Below are 9,432 nucleotides of genomic sequence, written 5' to 3' on the forward strand. Positions count from 1 at the left end.
ACTGTTCCAGCAGTAGGAAGCTGTCCTCCTCCTCCTCTTCCTCGCCGGCTTCCTCTTCCTCCTCCCTCCGGCACGGCATGGCCCCCCCGCGCCGGCACCCGGAGCTGTGCGGGAGTCGCTGGCGGCTCGGCTGTCCCGGGGGCTCGGTGTGCCGTGGCGGAGCCGGGCGCGGTGCTGAGGCCAAAGCCGAGGCCGAGGAGGTAACCGGAGCCCGCCAGGCACTCGCGCCGCGCGCCTGCAGCCGCGCGAGCCGGAATCCTACTGGCTCAGGTTGATTTGTAAACAATGGGTGACGTCGCCGCCGGGCCCTACCACCGCGCCGGGGAGGGGGGGAAACGCGAGGAGGCGGCCCGGCGCGAGCAGTCGCGGGAAGGGCAGGGAGGCAGCCGGAGCCTTCTTGTGTCTGCGCTCGGTGTCTGCCTAGGAGGGGATTCCCGGAGTGGGGAGAACTTCGTACTTCCCCGGCCCGATCAGCAGCACAAGAAAATGAAGACTCTTGAGGCGGCCTGTATTGGATTCTCCCACTCACGGACACACCTACCCACACACCCAAGCCCTCCTCCTCGGACGCTTCCTCCCTCCCCACGTGTCAGCACGGCTAGGGCCGGCCCTGCTCCACCCCCGCGCTCCCGCAGTCACCCGAACCCGGAGTGGTGGGGGAGGGGCGGGCCCTGTGATCAGCCGGCTCGGAAAGGGTGGGGCTGGGGAAATTGGGGCTAGGGAGGGCGACGTCGCATTGGCGGCCCTAATCGACCTGAGGTGGGGTCTATGAGCTTACCCCCTCCGCCCAGGCTTCCGGCCCTCAGGCACAGCGCTAGAGAAAGACGCACCACCGTATGGCTAAAGAAGACCTGACTTTGTTCATTAAAAAAAAAAAAAAAGATTTAAATAGAAATATAGGGCAATAGAAAAAAAAAAACTCTAATCATAGAACTCAAACATGGTTTACATGTTAGAATTTTTCTTTTCCAGCCTTTTTCTATTAAAAGTGTTACGCAAACAGCCATTCGTATACGTTATTCACTTTCCCACTAGCATTACACCATAAATGGTGTTGGTGTTATTGCTTGCGCTTTGAGAACATTTAATGATTACGTAAGTTTCTATTAAATGACTGTGCCATGAATTATTAAACAACTCTTTTAACGTTTGCTGTTTACCTTCTTTCACTGTTGTAAATAAGTATGTGATTAACATTTTTGTGCGCAGAAATTTTTTGTGTGTTGATTCTCTCCTAAGAACATATTGCCAGGAATGGAAATTCAGGTCAAAGGATACGGATATTTTAAGGTTTCTGATAAATGTACCAAATTGCTTTCCTTCCAACAGTTGGGTAAATTTATTCTCCCGTCATTCATGTTGTAAGCATATGGTATTCACCGTGCCTTCACGAGTATTATAGTTACTTTTTTTCTGGTTTTGTAAGTGATATGGATAACTCATTTCTGTATTTATTTGATCTTACTTAGGTAGAGGAGTTTTCTAAATGTTAACCAACGTACTTCTTTTTGGGGGGAATAGTTGTCTCATAAGTTTTTCCTATTGAGTTTTTTTTTTTTTTTTGTATTTGCATAACTCCTCTACGTACCAGAAACTAACTCTTCTCTTTCATATTTTGCTGTGACTCTTTCTTCCGTTTTTGTTGGCCCTGTGCAGTTTTTTACTTTTCACTAAAACTTAAACTTTTAAAATAGTCATATCTATATAAAGTCCCTTCCTTTGAAACTTTTACTACAATGCTAAATTTAGAGTCTGGCCTCCAGAAAGTTATTAAATATTCAGTTCTATTTTCCTGAGATTTTCCTAGTGTCTTGATTTTTTTCAAATCCATCTGGATTAATTTTGGTTACTAGTGTGGGGAGGTAATATGATGCCACACCCTCCCACCCTGAGGCTGCAGGCACAGCTGAATACAGGCAGGGCTATATTTCTTCACTGGGCCAGAGGTGTTTGGGTACTATAGATACAAGCTCTTCCCTGATAAGCTCCCAGCTGCTGGGTAAGCTGAAGGCTGCAAGGTCTGGGTGTGACTGGGAATATTAAGATCAGTTGAAAAAAAGACCTGAAATTCCTGCCACCTCTGGATGTGTGGCTTCTGGCAAATCAGTTTACAAGTGAAAACACTTGTAAAATGGAAAAAAATAATCCTGGCCCTGCCTCCCCCTGAGGATTGCTTTCAGGATCAAATGAGATAATGGGAACAGGCTTTGTCAGGCATTACCAAAGTAATGTGGGATTAGGTCCAGTGGTTTACTAACAGAGGTCTGGCTTAACTCCAGCCATTCCCTCAGGGTAACAGCTAATACATTCACGTAAAATTTCCCCCCTTGCAGCCCACTAAGTAAAATGTACCCCCAAGGCATTACTTCCTTGAACTTGACTGGTCCCTGAATTCTGCCTCCTGCTTATGGGACCTAGGATTGCTTGAAGTCAGTCCAAAGCCTCCCAGATCCCAAGCTGTGACCCCACAACTAGTTCTGCAGGTTTTGGTGACAGATCCTTTCCCAACGTGCAGACTTCCTCCTGCATCTCTGTGGAGGGCTCTTCATATACTTTATGGATGCAAACTGAAAGCCGTTGCCCCCAGAGAGAGAGGAGTCTCATTTTCATTCTGATGACACTTACTAGAGAGAATTTCAAGGGGAATGAAAATTAGGGGAGGTCTTATGGATTTCAGCAGAGTTAAATGGTAAATTTTTTTCCTTCCTCTCTGTAAGATGATGCCTGCCTGTAAGTAGAGAAAAGCAGCTTTATGCTCCATTGACTTTAAACATTAATGGGGCTGGTGTAGCTATTGTCTCTAACCCAGCATCCCTGGAAGTCGTTTTTTGTCTTCTTGTCAGGGTAATTCCCACAGTGCTCTTAGTACTATAGGAAATAGAGCTGAGATGACATTCTTTTAAAAATCTTCCCTTTGTAATGTTGCTTTTGTGTGGAGATTGCTATGTAAATATGCCGGGACTCGGATATTATACTATTCATTATAGAGAGGAATTCATTACTGGAGACCAACTCCATTTTCCTGGGGGCACTTCTCTGGAGAGCTCTGAGAGAGGAAAGTGCGGCGCTGGATCAGTGGGAGGCAGAGAAATGCCCTGAATTAGGAATCAAAATACAAGATGCTAGAGAGACTCAGATGCAATTAAAAGTAATGAGAGGGTATCAGAAAGGGAAACGATGAGAGCTGTGTGCCTGGCACGCTGGCCGTCTGCCTGGAAAGAGACATGGAGGGTATTCAGCATCACCCGTGGAAGGACACAGAATTCAAGGATTTTCTGCATTTGTTTAGACTGCATTGAAATTCTTCACAAGGAGTTTGCTTTCCACATGGACTTTGTTTTCAGTCGTCTGCACTCAGAGACGCCAGCAGGGATGAAGAGAGAGGGACTATAGGCTTGGAATCCCACCTGCATCCAGCCACTTCATCCTTCTGTGCCTCAGATTGTGAATCTGTAAAACGGAGGGTGATCCCTTCTTTACAAAATTGTTATATTACATAAGAATGTGTATGGGAAAATTCATCGCATGACCCTGGGGGTGATATTGGAATGAAGCTCTGAGAAGCAGAAATAGTTTTAGAGATGTTTAAGCCTAAAAAAAGCAAGTTCTGTGCTGTGGTCCATTAATGGATGACTAGTTAAACAGTGTAGCCACACAATGGAATATTACTCAGCCATAAGAAGAAAGGAAGTGATGATGTGCTACATTATGCTCAAAAACATTACGCGAAGTGAGAGAAGCCAGAAACACAAGGTGGTGTATTGGGATTCCACTTACAGGAAATATCCAGAAGAGGTAAACCCACAGAGGCAGAAAGCAGGTTGGTGGCTGCTTAGGCCTGGGGCAAGACTGCTAAAGGGTTCGAGGTTACCTTTTGGAGTGCTGAAAAGATTTTGGAACTTGATAGTAGAGGTTGCACAACTCTGTGGGTATATTCAACGTCACTGAATTGTATACTTCGAAATAGCTAATTTTATGTTATGTGCACATCACCTCAATAAGACAAAGTCTGTGTTGTATCTGGTACTTGATCTAGTTCTTTCTCTGTAATTGTAACCGCAGCCTACTAGCGGATGTGAAGTTATCGCGTCTTCACCATCCTTCCAGTGCAGGCCACAGATCTTTTTCAACTTTGAAGTCCATTGAAAATGCCAAATCAGCTGATTCCCTCACTCCTGCTGTGTGATTTTCTGACGGAGGTAAACAGGGTCATTGACTTCCTTTGGCAAGCAAGCAGAAACTAGTCCAGCGGCAGCCAGGGGACCCCGCTAGTCCTGATGAATATCTTCAGTCATCTTTTCCATCCTGTCTTCTCTGTGCTAAGGGCATAGGTTGGTGTAGGTTGCAATTATTTTTAATAAAATGTCTACCTAGGTAATCATGATTAGAAATTGCCTTGGGCAAAACCATAGGCTCAGATAGCAGATCAGTGATTGCCAAAGGTTAAGTTGGTAGAGGGAAGGCTGTGACTACAAAAGCGAGCACGGGGGAATTTTGGGGGCCGATGGAACTGCTCAATGTCCTAATTGCAGTAATGGTTACACACATCTGCACAGATCTTAGAACTGTACACCAAAATAGCAAAACAAACTGTAAACACACATACCATATATTAATTATGGTGGTGGTTGCATGGGTATATATATGCTTGTCAAAATTCAATGGACAGGGACTTCCCTGGTGATCCAGTTATTAAGACTGAGTTTCCACTGCAAGGGCCACAGGTTCAATCCTGGTAGGGGAACTAAGATTCCCACATGCCGTGGTGTGGGGAAAAAAAAGGAACCCAGTGGACTTTTTAAATGAGTGAATTAATTGTATTATAGGGCTTCACTGATGGCTCAGCAGTAAAGAATCCACCTGCAATGCAGGGGACACAGGAGGCCAAGGTTTGATCCCTGGGTTGGGAAAATCCCCTGGAGAAGGAAATGGTAACCCATTCCAGTATTCTTGCCTGGAAAATCCCATAGACAGAGGAGCCCGGCTGGATACAGTCCTTAGGATTACAAAGAGTTGGACACAACTGAGCGACAGCATGTACGCACACACAATTATACCACAATAAAATTGATTTTCAAAAATTTGCCTTGGGACATGAAAGACATGCCCTGTACATTCTCTGTAAATCACATATGGGGAAGTAGGAAAGATGATGGTTGGGCTGCTGGTTGCGTGACAGATCAGCAGGGAGTGGGGTGAGGGAGATCCTGGCAGGGTCACCACAGCCTGGAGCTCAGCAGGCTGTGACTTCCCTTCATTCCATCACCCAGCACATCGAAGGGTACCTGCATAGTGTCCTTACAGAGCCTAACACTCTGTGGTGGGAAAAATAATGGCCCTTCAAAAATGTCCACGATCTGAGCTCTGGAGCTTGTGAATATGTTATCTTACATGGCAAAAGGGACTCTGCAGATGGGATTAAGGGACTTTTGAGTTGGGCAGTTTATCCTGGATTGTCCAGATGGGCCCAATGTAATCACAAGAGGATGACAGGACTTCCCTGGTGGTCCAGTGGTTAGACCAAGAATCTGCCTGCCAATGCAGGGGACATAGGTTTGATCTTTGGTCCAGGAAGATTCTACATGTCATGGGGCAACTAAGCCCATGAGCCAAAACTACTGAACCCAAGTGCCCTAGAGCTTGTGCTCCATAACAGGAGAAGCCGCTGTCGTGTGACGCCTGAGCACTTCAACTAGAGAGTAGCCCCTGCTCACTGCAACTAGAGAATGTCCATGCCCAGCTACCATCAATGAAAAAGAATTTTTTTAAAAGAAGAGGGAAGCAGGTAGGTCAGAGAAGATGTGATGGTAGAATTAAAGGTAGAATGTTGTGATTGCTTTGAAGATGGAAGGGGCCATGGGCCAAGGAATGTAGGCAGCCCCTAGAAGCTGGAAAAGGAGAGGAGACAGTTCCTCCCCTACAACCTCCGGAAAAGAACACAGCCCTGCTGACACCTTGACTTTAACCCAGTAAGACCCACTTCAGGCTCCTGACCTCTGCTGCTGCTGCTAAGTTGCTTCAGTCGTGTCCGACTCTGTGTGACCCCATAGACGGCAGCCCACCAGGCTCCCCCGTCCCTGGGATTCTCCAGGCAAGAACACTGGAGTGGGTTGCCATTTCCTTCTCCAATGCATGAAAGTGAAAAGTGAAAGTGAAGTCGCTCAGTCATGTCTGACTCTTCGAGACTCCATGGACTGCAGGCTACCAGGCTCCTCCATCCATGGGATTTTCGACAGTAAGATAATAAGTGTGTGTTGTTTTAAGCTTCTAAATTTATGGTAATTTGTTAAGAAACAATAGGAAACCAATGCACAGTCTAATGCAGAAAAATGTATAAATAAACAATTATTGTATCCTACCTTAAACATGGGTCATAAAAAAAAAAAAAAAGGACAAAAAAAAAAACAAAAAAACATGGGTCATAAAAGGATTGAGTACCAAGTGTGATGGTTCAATCAAGGAGCCATTCAACCCACTCAATGAGTTAGGAATTACTTTCTACAAAAGTGACCCAGACTGATGCCTCAAGGATGCTGTTGCAGCATGTTCACAAAAACCCATTCCTTCTTCCCTGGGAATACAGCTAGAATATGTTTTCCAGACTCGCTTGCAGCTAACTGTGGCCACGTGGCTGAGTTCTAGTCAGTGAAACCTGAGCAGAAACAATGCGTGCTGATCCATAAAAACCTCTTCAGGTGCTCATCCAATGCTCTTTCCCACTGTACTCACAGCGGTGTCAATGCCCAGGGCAATCTTGGAAGCCACACGTGGAAAATGGCAACCCCGCCCCCAACCTGATCACCCAACATATAGGAACACCAAATGTTTAGCTTTTCATGAGAACTTGAAAACCACTTTTTGTGTTAAGTGCTGAAAAGTTTGAGATTTGTGACAGCATCCAGCATAACACTAAGTAACAGGGATGGGGAAGGGTTAACAGGGAAGAGAGAAGAGAAGAGAGTAGCACCTCTAAGCAACTTGAAAAAGCTCAAATATGGCTGGGCCAGTGTCTAGAGGAGGCACAAAATGGGGTATGTGAAGGATGGGGTGCAGTTTGAGCTGCAGAGGTAAGCACTGGGTGGGTTGTGAGCACAGGTGGGCCACGAGACCTGATTTGCATTTTAAAAAGAGCAATCTGGTAAATTCCCTGGTAGTTCAGAGATTAGCACTCAGCACTGCTTCGGCCCTGGTGGTGGAACCATGCCATGCAGCACAACTAAAATAAATAAATGCATACACGTATACAAAAAATAAAAATAAGAAATAAAAGGAGCAATCTGCCTATAGGTGCCAGGGCCCAGAGGAAGTAAACCCCAAAGAAGTAAATATAAAAGCCAGATGCCAGTTTGGGATGATGGTGAAATGGAGGCCTCCCTGCTCAAGGAAGCACTCTGTGATCTGATCGTGCACAGCCCAGATGAGCTTCCAACAAGCCACAACCAGGCTGGGTTCCCATCCCTGTCCTGCAGGCCAGGCCAAGCATTTCACCATCTTACAGAATTTGTCCTATAGAGGGAAATTCACTTCTAGTAGGCCATTCTGGATTTTCCTGCCGGAGCAGCTTTACATCTAGCATCTTGAGGTGAGGGAAGAGACTGGTGAGTTCAGCATCTGGACTCACCTGTAGACCTCGACACACAGGTGCGCTGAAGCCATCTCTTTCCTGTTTCAGACTCCTGCAGGCAGACAGCAGACCGCCTCGGAGTCAGTGCTGGTCTCCGCAGAAAAACCGCACAACTTCGTGTGGGAAAACAAGCCCATTTGGAAATGCAGACTTGAGGATGTTGTCTAAATTCATTCTTGCCCATTGCAGGCCTGTGTCCCTAGGTCTAGTGAGCTGTCCAGGGACCACGGTCTGTCTGGTCCTGACCAACATTAGAGGGGACACCTAGTGGGGAGTGGGGTGACTTGGGTTCTTCTTCAGTAGCTGGATGCTGGGGACAGCAGTTCCAGCTCCGGGCCTCATGGTTCCATTTGTAAAGCCAGGGGTTGGACTCAATTCCTAAAAGCTCCCTTGGTTCTGGGATGCTGGGCAAGCAGCTGGGCTATGATATCCAAGCTTGTAATTTCTAACCCCTCCTCATGGTCCTCTAGCAAAATTAGGATGGCTAGCAGCTAGTGCTGGAAAAGCTGACAAGGGTGCTGGGAGACTTCGTGCTTTTTACTCTGTTTCCAGTTGTGTAAAATGAACTTAATAAAATCATCTAATTTAGGAGCTACTCTAAACAGGGAAGGAGGAGCCATCTGCACCCAGTGCTCAGCTTGCCAGCTCCAAGTAAACCCCGGCCCCACCCTCTTAATCCAGGCCCCAGGAATGCACACTTTTAGAAATCTATTGGCCTTGATTTGAAGGGGCTCATTTTTTTCTCTCTTCTACTATGTGGTTTTAATATTTTCTTTTCTAGCAGTCTCACTGTATCTTTGGCTTTTATTATATAAATTTGTGAATGCAAATGGACTCTACATTTAAACAAATAAAAATTGCTCCCCAAAACAACAAACAAACCTTACAAGATTAAATTAGATAAGAATTTAGGAGTGGAAGGGAGGCTTCAGAGGGAGGGGATATATGTGCACAAATTGCTGATTCACATTGTTGTATAGCAGAAACAAATACAATGTTGTAAAGCAGTTATGCTCCAATTAAAAATAAAGCTATTGGATCTTTCAGCAGCAAAAAAAAAAAAAAGAAAAGAATTTAGGTAATAATTCCTAACATGTATTTGTAGCTATTACTGTGCCATATACTGGGCTTAATGCTTTATGCATAGACTTTATTTTATCCTCAGAACTAATGTGTGAGTTAGATATGATTATCTCTGAGGGTATTATCTCTAGGGAAACAGGCCAGAGAAGTAAAGGAAACAGCCCAGGGCTGCACAACTAGGAAGTGGGGGCCTAGCCTTTGGGTAAACCACCACCCCAGTTTGCCTGAGACTCTGTTTTAGCACTGAAAATCTGCTGTCCTAGGAAACCACCTTCATCTCATGCCAACCAGGACAGCTGGTCGCGGTAACTCAGTGGTCCTCATGGGGGGCAACACTGCTCCTCACAGACATTCTGCAGTGGCTGTTATGTTAATAGTAATTAGTATTATTTGTATCACTATTACTACCACATATAATTTTTTAACTTCTCACCCTTCCTCTCCTTACCACCACAATATCCTGACAAAAGTACAGTATTATCCACTCCACCAAACCCCTTCCCATACTTGCAGAAAGAGGAAGGCATTGATTGGGAGTACCCAAGGTAAAAGGCACGTACTTTTAATTTTTGTTTTTTTTTTTACTCTTTTTACAGCTTTTAACCAGAGCCCACTTTTCTGGCTCAGCCAGAACTTGGATGAGAGCTCTGAGTCTGCCCCATCCTATGCAGCCTTCGATCAGGAAAAAAAGCTTGGCTGAAGAGAAGAGCAAAGTCAGCCGAATG

This window comes from Bison bison, unplaced genomic scaffold (genome assembly GCF_000754665.1).
Source record: "Bison bison bison isolate TAMUID 2011002044 unplaced genomic scaffold, Bison_UMD1.0 scf7180017862979, whole genome shotgun sequence".
Lineage (NCBI taxonomy): Eukaryota > Metazoa > Chordata > Mammalia > Artiodactyla > Bovidae > Bison > Bison bison.